This window comes from Procambarus clarkii, chromosome 43, assembly GCF_040958095.1.
Source record: "Procambarus clarkii isolate CNS0578487 chromosome 43, FALCON_Pclarkii_2.0, whole genome shotgun sequence".
In the NCBI taxonomy this organism is placed as follows: domain Eukaryota; kingdom Metazoa; phylum Arthropoda; class Malacostraca; order Decapoda; family Cambaridae; genus Procambarus; species Procambarus clarkii.
Genome location: NC_091192.1, coordinates 20,695,492 through 20,708,259, shown reverse-complemented (window position 1 = coordinate 20,708,259; position 12,768 = coordinate 20,695,492). Strand labels below are relative to the sequence as shown.

Sequence of the window (12,768 nt, the reverse complement as noted above, 5' to 3'; positions counted from 1 at the left end):
CCACTGGGTGAAGGTGAATCCAGTCCCACTTTAGCCCCAAACCCACTGGGTGGGGGTGAATCCAGTCCCACTTGAGTGGGACTCGAGTGCCTGGCTCCACCACTCAAGGTGAAGGTGTAAGGAAGCAGCAGCGGGCGGGAATTGGGCGTAGAGTGCGACCCGATCAATACATCAGAGGCAGTAGTACCCTGTGACCTTACGCTGGCCTGGGTTAGGGGACAGCTAGGGTGTTGTGTTGCTGTGGTGGCTCTGTGTAGGGGTGTGTGTTGTGTTGCTGTGGTGGCTGTGTGTAGGGGGGGTGTTGCTGTGGTGGCTCTGTGTAGGGGGGTGTTGTGTTGCTGTGGTGGCTGAGTGTAGGGGGGTGTTGTGTTGCTGTGGTGGCTCTGTGTAGGGGGGTGTTGTGTTGCTGTGGTGGCTCTGTGTAGGGGGGTGTTGTGTTGCTGTGGTGGCTGTGTGTAGGGGGGGTGTTGCTGTGGTGGCTGAGTGTAGGGGGGTGTTGTGTTGCTGTGGTGGCTCTGTGTAGGGGGGTGTTGTGTTGCTGTGGTGGCTCTGTGTAGGGGGGTGTTGTGTTGCTGTGGTGGCTGTGTGTAGGGGGGGTGTTGCTGTGGTGGCTGAGTGTAAGGGGGGTAGTGTTGCTGTGGTGGCTGTGTGTAGGGGGGTGTTGTGTTGCTGTGGTGGCTCTGTGTAGGGGGGTGTTGTGTTGCTGTGGTGGCTAAGTGTAGGGGGTGTTGTGTTGCTGTGGTGGCTGTGTGTAGGGGGGTGTTGTGTTGCTGTGGTGGCTGTGTGTAGGGGGGGTGTTGCTGTGGTGCCTGAGTGTAGGGGGGGTAGTGTTGCTGTGGTGGCTGTGTGTAGGGGGGTGTTGTGTTGCTGTGGTGGCTGTGTGTAGGGGGGTGTTGTGATGCTGTGGTGGCTCTGTGTAGGGGTGTGTTGTGTTGCTGTGGTGGCTCTGTTTAAGGGGAGTGTTGTGTTGCTGTGGTGGTTCTGTTTAAGGGGGAGTGTTCTGTTGCTGTGGTGGTTCTGTTTAAGGAGAGTGTTGTGTTGCTGTGGTGGCTCTGTTTAAGGGGAGTGTTGTGTTGCTGTGGTGGTTCTGTTTAAGGGGGAGTGTTCTGTTGCTGTGGTGGTTCTGTTTAAGGGGAGTGTTGTGTTGCTGTGGTGGCTCTGTGTAGGGGTGTGTTGTGTTGCTGTGGTGGCTCTGTGTAGGGGTGTGTTGTGTTGCTGTGGTGGCTCTGTGTAGGGGTGTGTTGTGTTGCTGTGGTGGCTCTGTGTAGGGGAGTGTTGTGTTGCTGTGGTGGCTCTGTGTAGGGGTGTGTTGTGTTGCTGTGGTGGCTCTGTGTAGGGGTGTGTTGTGTTGCTGTGGTGGCTCTGTTTAAGGGGAGTGTTGTGTTGCTGTGGTGGTTCTGTTTAAGGGGGAGTGTTCTGTTGCTGTGGTGGTTCTGTTTAAGGGGAGTGTTGTGTTGCTGTGGTGGCTCTGTGTAGGGGTGTGTTGTGTTGCTGTGGTGGCTCTGTTTAAGGGGAGTGTTCTGTTGCTGTGGTGGCTCTGTGTAGGGGTGTGTTGTGTTGCTGTGGTGGCTCTGTGTAGGGGTGTGTTGTGTTGCTGTGGTGGCTCTGTTTAAGGGGAGTGTTGTGTTGCTGTGGTGGTTCTGTTTAAGGGGGAGTGTTCTGTTGCTGTGGTGGCTCTGTTTAAGGGGAGTGTTGTGTTGCTGTGGTGGTTCTGTTTAAGGGAGAGTGTTCTGTTGCTGTGGTGGTTCTGTTTAAGGAGAGTGTTGTGTTGCTGTGGTGGCTCTGTTTAAGGGGAGTGTTCTGTTGCTGTGGTGGCTCTGTGTAGGGGTGTGTTCTGTTGCTGTGGTGGTTCTGTTTAAGGAGAGTGTTGTGTTGCTGTGGTGGTTCTGTTTAAGGAGAGTGTTGTGTTGCTGTGGTGGCTCTGTCTAAGGGGGAGTGTTGTGTTGCTGTGGTGGTTCTGTTTAAGGAGAGTGTTGTGTTGCTGTGGTGGTTCTGTTTAAGGAGAGTGTTGTGTTGCTGTGGTGGCTCTGTTTAAGGAGAGTGTTGTGTTGCTGTGGTGGTTCTGTTTAAGGAGAGTGTTGTGTTGCTGTGGTGGCTCTGTTTAAGGGGAGTGTTGTGTTGCTGTGGTGGTTCTGTTTAAGGGGGAGTGTTGTGTTGCTGTGGTGGCTCTGTTTAAGGGGAGTGTTCTGTTGCTGTGGTGGCTCTGTTTAAGGGGAGTGTTCTGTTGCTGTGGTGGTTCTGTTTAAGGGGGAGTGTTCTGTTGCTGTGGTGGCTCTGTTTAAGGGGAGTGTTGTGTTGCTGTGGTGGTTCTGTTTAAGGAGAGTGTTGTGTTGCTGTGGTGGTTCTGTTTAAGGAGAGTGTTGTGTTGCTGTGGTGGTTCTGTTTAAGGAGAGTGTTGTGTTGCTGTGGTGGCTCTGTTTAAGGGGGAGTGTTGTGTTGCTGTGGTGGTTCTGTTTAAGGAGAGTGTTGTGTTGCTGTGGTGGCTCTGTTTAAGGGGAGTGTTGTGTTGCTGTGGTGGTTCTGTTTAAGGGGGAGTGTTGTGTTGCTGTGGTGGCTCTGTTTAAGGGGAGTGTTGTGTTGCTGTGGTGGTTCTGTTTAAGGAGAGTGTTGTGTTGCTGTGGTGGCTCTGTTTAAGGGGAGTGTTCTGTTGCTGTGGTGGTTCTGTTTAAGGAGAGTGTTCTGTTGCTGTGGTGGCTATGTTTAAGGGGATTGTTGTGTTGCTGTGGTGGCTCTGTTTAAGGGGAGTGTTGTGTTGCTGTAGTGGCTCTGTTTAAGGGGGAGTGTTGTGTTGCTGTGGTGGCTCTATTTAAGGGGAGTGTTGTGTTGCTGTGGTGGCTCTGTTTAAGAGGAGTGTTGTGTTGCTGTGGTGGCTCTGTTTAAGGGGAGTGTTGTGTTGCTGTGGTGGCTCTGTTTAAGGGGAGTGTTGTGTTGCTGTGGTGGCTCTGTGTTGGTGAGGTGGGTGTTGCAACACAACACAATCATGGGTGTAAGATCGTCTACCCAGAACAAACTAAGCCAAGGTCGGGGCCAAGCCTCCGACAACACCGTCTGCTGCCAAGGAAAATCTCCACTCCACACACACACACACACACACACACACACACACACACACACACACACACACACACACACACACACACACACACACACACACACACACACGACACACGCACGCACACATCTCTACCTGCTTCTGCAGTCTCTACCCTGTGTCTTTAACCCTGTGAAAGTGTGCAACAGAGGCTGGTGAATGCATTGTGGTTGAATATGCATCATACTGATACTCCATTTTACTGTACTAGTGTGCCCGCACGCACGCACGCACGCACGCACGCACGCACGCACGCACACACATACACACTGATTGACAGTCGAGAGGCGGACCGAAAGAGCAGAGCTCAACCCCTGCATAAACAACTAGGTGAATACCCACACACACACACACACACACACACACACACACACACACACACACACACACACACACACACACACACACACACACACACACACACACACAGCTAACGTAGTCTCGATATACAAGAAAGGGGATAGACAGGCGGCACTGAACTACAGGCCAGTATCCCTAACCTGCATACCATGCAAGATGATGGAGAAGATTGTGCGAAGAAAGCTAGTGGAGCACCTGGAGCGAAAGAACTTTGTAACACAGCATCAACATGGATTCAGGGATGGCAGGTCCTGCCTCTCAGGGTTACTTGAATTCTACGACCAGGCAACAAAAATAACGCAAGAAAGAGAAGGGTGGGCAGACTGCATATTTTTGGATTGTCAGAAAGCCTTTGACACAGTGCCACACAAGAGGCTAGTGAAAAATCTGGAGATGCAGGCTGGAGTGAAAGGGAAGGTACTCCGTTGGATACAGGAGTACCTAAGTAACAGGAGACAACGAGTCAGTGTGAGGGGTGAGGTCTCAGATTGGCGAGACGTTACGAGTGGAGTACCGCAGGGGTCAGTCCTTGGACCTATACTGTTTCTGATATATGTAAATGATCTTCCAGAGGGTATAGAATCGTTTCTCTCAATGTTTGCCGATGATGCAAAAATTATGAGGAGGATTGAAACTGACGACGATAGTAAGAGGCTACAAGATGACCTAGACAGACTGAGTGAATGGTCCAACAAATGGCTGTTGAAGTTCAACCCGAGTAAATGCAAAGTAATGAAAATAGGCAGCGGAAATAGGAGGCCAGATACAGGATACAGAATAGGAGATGAAGTACTTAATGAAACGAACAGAGAGAAAGATCTAGGAGTTGATATCACACCAAACCTGCCCACATAAAAAGAATAACGTCTGCGGCATATGCGAGGCTGGCTAACATCAGAACAGCGTTCAGGAACCTGTGTAAGGAATCATTCAGAATCTTGTACACCACATATGTAAGACCAATCCTGGAGTATGCGGCCCCAGCATGGAGCCCGTACCTTGTCAAGCACAAGACGAAGCTGGAAAAAGTCCAAAGGTATGCCACTAGACTAGTCCCAGAACTAAGAGGCATGAGTTACGAGGAAAGGCTGCGGGAAATGCATCTTACGACACTGGAAGACAGAAGAGTAAGGGGAGACATGATCACAACCTACAAAATCCTCAGAGGAATCGACCGGGTAAACAAGGATAAACTATTCAACACTGGTGGGACGCGAACAAGGGGACACAGGTGGAAACTGAGTACCCACATGAGCCACAGAGACGTTAGAAGGAACTTTTTCAGTGTCAGAGTAGTTAACGGATGGAATGCATTAGGCAGTGATGTGGTGGAGGCTGACTCCATACACAGTTTTAAATGTAGATATGATAGAGCCCAGTAGGCTCAGGAATCTGTACACCAGTTGATTGACAGTTGAGAGGCGGGACCAAAGAGCCAAAGCTCAACCCCCGCAAGCACAAATAGGTGAGTACAAATAGGTGAGTACACACACACACACACACACACACACACACACACACACACACACGATTGTAGGATTGTAGGATCCTCCAAGAGGACTTAAACAGGCTGCAGAGATGGTCAGGGAAATGGCTACTGGAGTTTAACACCAGTAAATGTAAAGTTATGGAAATGGGATCAGGTGACAGGAGACCAAAGGGACAGTACACAATGAAGGGGAACAGCCTACCTGTAACGATTCGAGAAAGAGACCTGGGAGTGGATGTGACACCTAATCTAACTCCTGAGGCACATATAAATAGGATAACGACAGCAGCGTACTCTACACTGGCGAAAATTAGAACTTCATTCAGAAACCTAAATGAGGAAGCTTTTAGGGCGCTTTACACTGCCTACGTGAGACCCGTCTTAGAGTATGCCGCGCCATCATGGAGCCCCCACCTGAAGAAACACATAAAGAAACTGGAGAAGGTTCAGAGGTTTGCGACGAGGCTTGTCCCAGAGTTACGAGGGATGGGATATGAAGAGCGGCTGAAGGAACTGAACCTAACGACACTAGAGAAAAGAAGGGAGAGAGGAGATATGATAGGGACATATAAAATACTCAGGGGAATTGACAAAGTGGAAATAGATGAAATGTTCACACGTAATAATAACAGAACGAGGGGACATGGGTGGAAACTGGAAACTCAGATGAGTCACAGAGATGTTAGGAAGTTTTCTTTTAGCGTGAGAGTAGTAGAAAAATGGAATGCACTTGGGGAACAGGTTGTGGAAGCAAATACTATTCATACTTTTAAAACTAGGTATGATAGGGAAATGGGACAGGAGTCATTGCTGTAAACAACCGATAGCTAGAAAGGCGGGATCCAAGAGTCAATGCTCGATCCTGCAAGCACATATAGGTGAGTACATATAGGTGAGTACACGCGCGCGCGCGGACCAAAGAGCCAGAGCTCAATCCCCACAAGCACAATTAGGTGAGTACACACACACACACAGGCAGGTGTAGCTGGTAAGGTGCTCCAGTGGATAAGGGAGTATCTAAGCAATAGGAAGCAGAGAGTTACGGTGAGGGGTGAGACCTCCGATTGGCGTGGTCACCAGTGGAGTCCCACAGGGCTCTGTACTCGGTCCTATCTTGTTTCTGATATATGTAAATGATCTCCCAGAGGATATCGATTCATTTCTCTCAATGTTTGCGGACGATGCTAAAATTATGAGAAGGATTAAAACAGAAGAGGACTGTTTGAGGCTTCAAGAAGACCTAGACAAGCTAAAGGAATGGTCGAACAAATGGTTGTTAGAGTTTAACCCAACCAAATGTAATGTAATGAAGATAGGTGTAGGGAGCAGGAGGCCAGATACAAGGTATCATCTGGGAGAGGAAATTCTTCAGGAGTCAGAGAAAGAAAAAGACTTGGGGGTTGATATCACGCCAGACCTGTCTCCTGCAGCATATATCAAGCGGATAACATCAGCGGCATATGCCAGGCTGGCCAACATACGAACGGCATTCAGAAACTTGTGTAAAGAATCATTCAGAACTTTGTATACCACATATGTCAGGCCAATCCTGGAGTATGCAGCCCCAGCATGGAGTCCATATCTAGTCAAGGATAAGACTAAACTGGAAAAGGTTCAAAGGTTTGCCACCAGACTAGTACCCGAGCTGAGAGGTATGAGCTACGAGGAGAGACTACGAGAATTAAACCTCACTTCGCTGGAAGACAGAAGAGTTAGGGGGGACATGATCACCACATTCAAGATTCTGAAGGGAATTGATAGGGTAGATAAAGACAGTCTATTTAACACAAGGGGAACACGCACAAGGGGACACAGGTGGAAACTGAGTGCCCAAATGAGCCACAGAGATATTAGAAAGAACTTTTTTAGTGTCAGAGTGGTTGACAAATGGAATGCATTAGAAAGTGATGTGGTGGAGGCTGACTCCATACACAGTTTCAAGTGTAGATATGATAGAGCCCGATAGGCTCAGGAATCTGTACACCAGTTGATTGACGGTTGAGAGGCGGGACCAAAGAGTCAGAGCTCAACCCCCGCAAACACAACTAGGTGAGTACACACACACACACACACACACACGAGAGAGAGAGACACTTTTTCAAAAGCACATTTGACAGGAAAAAGAAGTATAGGAAGTATTTGAATCAGATAACCGACAGCTGAGTACAGGCGAGTACATTTGGGTGAGTATACTCACAAGGTACACTCACTCACAAGGTACACTCACGCCCGGGGTACACTCACGCCCGGGGTACACTCACAAGGTACACTCACGCCCGAGGTACACTCGCAAGGTACACTCACGCGCGCATGCAATCAGTGAGGCGTAGAGCGACCCATAAGCGCCCTTGAGACGGGCAAGCAAACTGAGCTTACAACAGGAGGAGGAGGAGGAGGAGGAGGAAGTTACAGCCGTGCACTGAGCCCTCGGCCAGCGCCACGGCAGCCGTCATATATAACAGTAGCCACGGCGGTCGTGGCGGCGTGCGGGGCACTCCAAGGCCACGGACAGAGTCCAATCGTGGCTCACTGCGCAGCGCCGTGCCCCAAGAACTCGCACCCGCCCTCAACACGACCACAAAGACGGCGGCAGCATACGACCCCTGGCCAGACCAGGAGCTCCAGAAGTCAAATAAGAAACTATGTTCAGCTAGCTGCGTGTTGTGGCCAATTATTATCACCCCGACAACACGCAGACGATGAGTCACAATAACGTGGCTGATGATATGATGACCAGACCACTCATCAGTAGATGAAGAGAAACGACGACGATGTTTCGGTCCGTCCCGGGCCATTACTCGACTTGATAAGTGTGGTCCAGGACGGACCGAAACGTTGATTCTTTGGTCTTCTGGTGAGTGGTTCGGTCAATATTTCAACCAACAAATTTATTACCACATTTCTGTTGTTGAGTTGTGAGAGTAAAGGCATCTGCCATCAATTATAGCCAACACGACTAAGGTGTTTTACGGGTTATTAATGCCCGTGCCACCTCTTGTGTGGCTTAATCTTTATCAATCAATCAATCGACTGAGGTGCGTCGACCTGTATATATATTCCACGTTACTCTAACAGTGGCTCACGGGAGACATCTCCCGTCACGCAGGGTGCAGTCGCACCTCCACAGATCTCCAGTATCAGCTAATGATACTGGTAATGGCTTAAAAGGGCCACCACTTACGGGCTATTCATGCCCGTGCCACCATTTAGGTGTCTTAATCTTCATCAATCAATCAACAGTGTCACATGTAGGGCTCACCACAGCCCGTGCTACTTGGAACTTGTTCCGAGTAGCTGAATCTATAACAACAACATCTAACAGTGTTCTGTTCTTTCTTACGTTAGTGTCACTGTTGGAAATGTTGATATTGCACAGAAGAGTCCATTATCTATGTTGATATTGCACAGAAGAGTCCATTATCTATGTTGATATTGCACAGAAGAGTCCATTATCCATGTTGATATTGCACAGAAGAGTCCATTATCTATGTTGATATTGCACAGAAGAGTCCATTATCTATGTCACTCAAGAACATAACTCGTCCCAAGATTGACCTCTGTGGCACTCAATAAAAGACAATTGTATTTTGAAAAAAAAAAATTGATATCTGGAGTGCAGATAATAAATTAACATTAACATAATACAAAACGTCTATACCATTTGCTTCTACTTTTGAACTAAATCCTTGTATAGGAGCTCTTTAACAAAATAATAATAATAATAATTTGTCTACTGCCTCTTGCGAACTAAAAATTTAATTTTGCATTGAAATATGAACAATTACAAAAGTATGGTGATAAGCATTAATTATATTGTAACCAAATTTTGTAGTGTCCGTCAGCCACCAGAGGCACGACCCATGGAGAGGTGGTCGTGACCTGGCTCCCTGCACGACCACTGGCTCCTTCACTAACAAGGCCACACACACGCTAACTACCCGATAGTAAGCCCCAGTGTTACGACCCTTAGGTAGCCATTAAATTAACTCCATGTACACCTTCAGATCAAGACATATCAAGAGTCCAAACGATTCGAGAAGCTGCGCAGTATAAACAATGTGTCGTGGTCCAGGAGCTAAGGCACAGCCCCCCCCTTAGCCAGTTCTGCTAGGTGAGTCAAGTTAAGCGAGCACCTCATGCGCCTGGCAGGTGCATGAGGTGCTCCCGGTACGACACCCAGACACATGGGCGAACACCTCCCCGAACTACTTCACAACCCGCCAGCCACTACAGCTCACTAAGTCACAGTTATAATGGCCTTGGAAACTCATGTATGACAACATCACGTGACAACATCATGTGGCCGCACATATGTTTGGAATAATACAGGCGTGTAGCGTAGCACCAGCCAGGTTACAGTGTGCTCACAGTACTGTGAGCTGTAGTGTAGCCAAGCAATGTGAACTGTATGAGCAAGCACCGTAGAGTTTATCTTCCCTCTATGTTATCCTCTGAGGATTAGATACAGACTTTGGTTACAGTGAATACCACCATTATCCTCACTTTAATCAGACTTAATCGAAATCCTCAGATTAGGCAAAATTGTAATTAATTTTGTCAATAAAGATGTTAATAATAATAAAATTTGGTTTCCCTTCAAAACGCATAAATCTTTCGCCCTTCTGAGGCTCGATCTCCCACACTACATCACCGAATGCCCAGTTATCAGACCATTCAGACCCGTTGGCATGAAGTACCTAGGACCAGATTCACGAAAGCACTTACGCAAGCACTTACGAACGTGTACATCTTACCTCAATCTTTGACGGCTTTGTTTACATTTATTAAACAGTTTACAAGCATGAAAACTTGCCGTTCAACTGTTGTTATTGTTATAAACAGCCTCCTGGTGCTTCGGAGCTCATTAACTACTAAATAATTGTAAACAAAGCCGCCAAAGATTGAGAAAAGATATACAGGTTCGTAAGTGCTTTCGTGAATCTGGCCCCTGAAGCTTTTGTAATTACTATATTCCTTCTCGTGTTCTTGAAGATATGCTCATGATGCCCCCCAGAGTGTGTCAGTGCTGGCCAGTGATCACATGGGCCCTGTATGACCAACCATCCTGTGTGATGGGGATTTTTAGCAATCACGTATTTTAAGTTAATTTTTTTAACACATCCTGTACTTCCCTTCACATAGTCCAAGGCAGCTGCACAAATGCACATGTAAATATGCATGTAAATACATATGTAAATAAATATGTAAATACACACAAATACAATATCTGCAAGCACACAGTCACAAATGTTTACCTAGAACACACTTAATAAAAGGATTTATTTTCTAAAAACACACACACACACACACACACACACACACACACACACACACACACACACACACACACACACACCACACACACACACACACACACACACACACACACACACACACACACACACACACACACACACCACACACACCACACACACACACACACACACACACACACACACACACACACACACACACACACACACACACACACCACACACACACACACACACACACACACACACACACACACACACACACACACACCACACACACACCACACACACACACACACACACACACAAACACACACCACACACACACACACACTTCAATAGACTTTTCAGTCAACAACTAAACTATGATTGGAACTATATTAGTTAACCCTTTTCCATAAATCCTAATCATTCCAATCCCTTCCAATCATTCTGATCCCTTCCAAGTGCTATATATAGTTGTTTAATTGCTTGGCACTTCCCCTTGCCAGTTCCCTTCAGTCATCTTTGTGTAAACCACCAACGTAAACCACAGGTGTAAACCACCGATGTAAACCACAGGTGTAAACTACATATGTAAACCACAGGTTTAAACCACAGATATAAACCACGTGTGTAAACCACCGATGTAAACCACATTTGTAAACTACCGATGTGAACCACAGGTGTAAACCACCTATGTAAATCACAAATTTAAATCGCCGATGTAAAACATCGATGTAAACCACAGGTGTAAACCACAGGTGTAAAACACCTATGTAAACCGCATGTGCAAACCACCGATGTAAACCACATGTGTAAACCACCGATGTAATCCACAAATTTAAATCACAGGTGTAACCACCGATGTAAACCACAGGTGTAAACCACCGATATAAACCACATGTGTAAACCACACATTTAAATCACAGGTGTAAACCACCTGTGTAAATAACCAATGTAAACCATCGATGTAAATCACCATATAAACCAGCAGTGTAAACCATCGGTGTAAACCAGCAGTATAAACCAATAGTGTAAACCACCGATGTAAGCCATCTGTGTAAACCACACGTATAAATCACGAATGTAAACCACTGGTGTAAACCAGCAGTGTAAACCACCGATGTAAACCACATATGTAAACCATGTCTTAATATTATGGCAACACTTATCTCAATATTATGGCAACACTTATCTCAATATTATGGCAACACTTGTCTCAATATTATGACAACACTTGTCTCAATATTATGACAACACTTGTCTCAATATTATGGCAACACTTGTCTCAATATTATGGCAACACTTATCTCAATATTATAACAACACTTGTCTCAATATAATGGCAACACTTATCTCAATATTATGGCAACACTTGTCTCAATATAATGACAACACTTGTCTCAATATTATGGCAACACTTGTCTCAATATTATGGCGACACTTGTCTCAATATTATGACAACACTTGTCTCAATATTATGACAACACTTGTCTCAATATTATGACAACACTTGTCCCAATATTATGGCAACACTTGTCTCAATATTATGGCAACATTTACCTCAATATAATGGCAACACTTGTCTCAATATTATGGCAACACTTGTCTCAATATTATGGCAACACTTGTCTCAATATTATGGCAACACTTGTCTCAATATTATGGCAATACTTGTCTCAATATTATGGCAACACTTGTCTCAATATTATGGCAACACTTGTCTCAATATTATGGCAACACTTGTCTCAATATTATGGCAACACTTGTCCCAATATTATGGCAACACTTGTCTCAATATTATGGCAACATTTACCTCAATATAATGGCAACACTTGTCTCAATATTATGGCAACACTTGTCTCAATATTATGGCAACACTTGTCTCAATATTATGGCAACACTTGTCTCAATATTATGGCAACACTTGTCTCAATATTATGGCAACACTTGTCTCAATATTATGGCAACACTTGGAACACTTTAATGATATTATTTAAGCTGCCACCACTCTTCAATTAAAGTAATTAGCATGTTAATTGGTGCACTTTAGTACTGTCTTGACCCGGAGGAGAGTGGTCAAGAACTGACGAAAAGGGACTTAAGAACATAAGAATAAAGGTACCTGCGGAAGGCCTATTGGCCCATACGAGGCAGCTCCTATTTATAACCACCCAATCCCACTCATACACATGTCCATCCCACGCTTGAAACAATCAAGGGACTTGGATTATCTCTTTTGATAACTAATTAAGTGTCAATTATAGGTTATTATTTTTTCGGTTTGTTGATAGTTGCTCTAGAAATTATAAGGGATTATAATATCAAATACTATACAGCTTCCCTGTTTTGATAATTACTGCAGTCTCGTTAATTATATATGTGGCTATATATAATTAGTCACATATATATATATATATATATATATATATATATATATATATATATATATATATATATATATATAATTGCAGTCTCATTAATTATATAAGACGAAAGACCCAGTAACTTGAGATCATATATGCTCAAGTTCAATGACAGCAAAAATTAACTAAAAATTACAAATATATTAA

At 45.5% G+C, this 12,768-nt stretch overlaps 1 protein-coding gene across 2 annotated transcripts in view; it reads right to left on the bottom strand.

The window, feature by feature from the left end:
• The window catches only part of LOC123755800 (solute carrier organic anion transporter family member 74D), a 176,865-nt gene that overhangs the window by 143,703 nt on the left and 20,394 nt on the right, over positions 1–12,768 (bottom strand). The gene's annotated exons all lie outside the window — the stretch shown is intronic.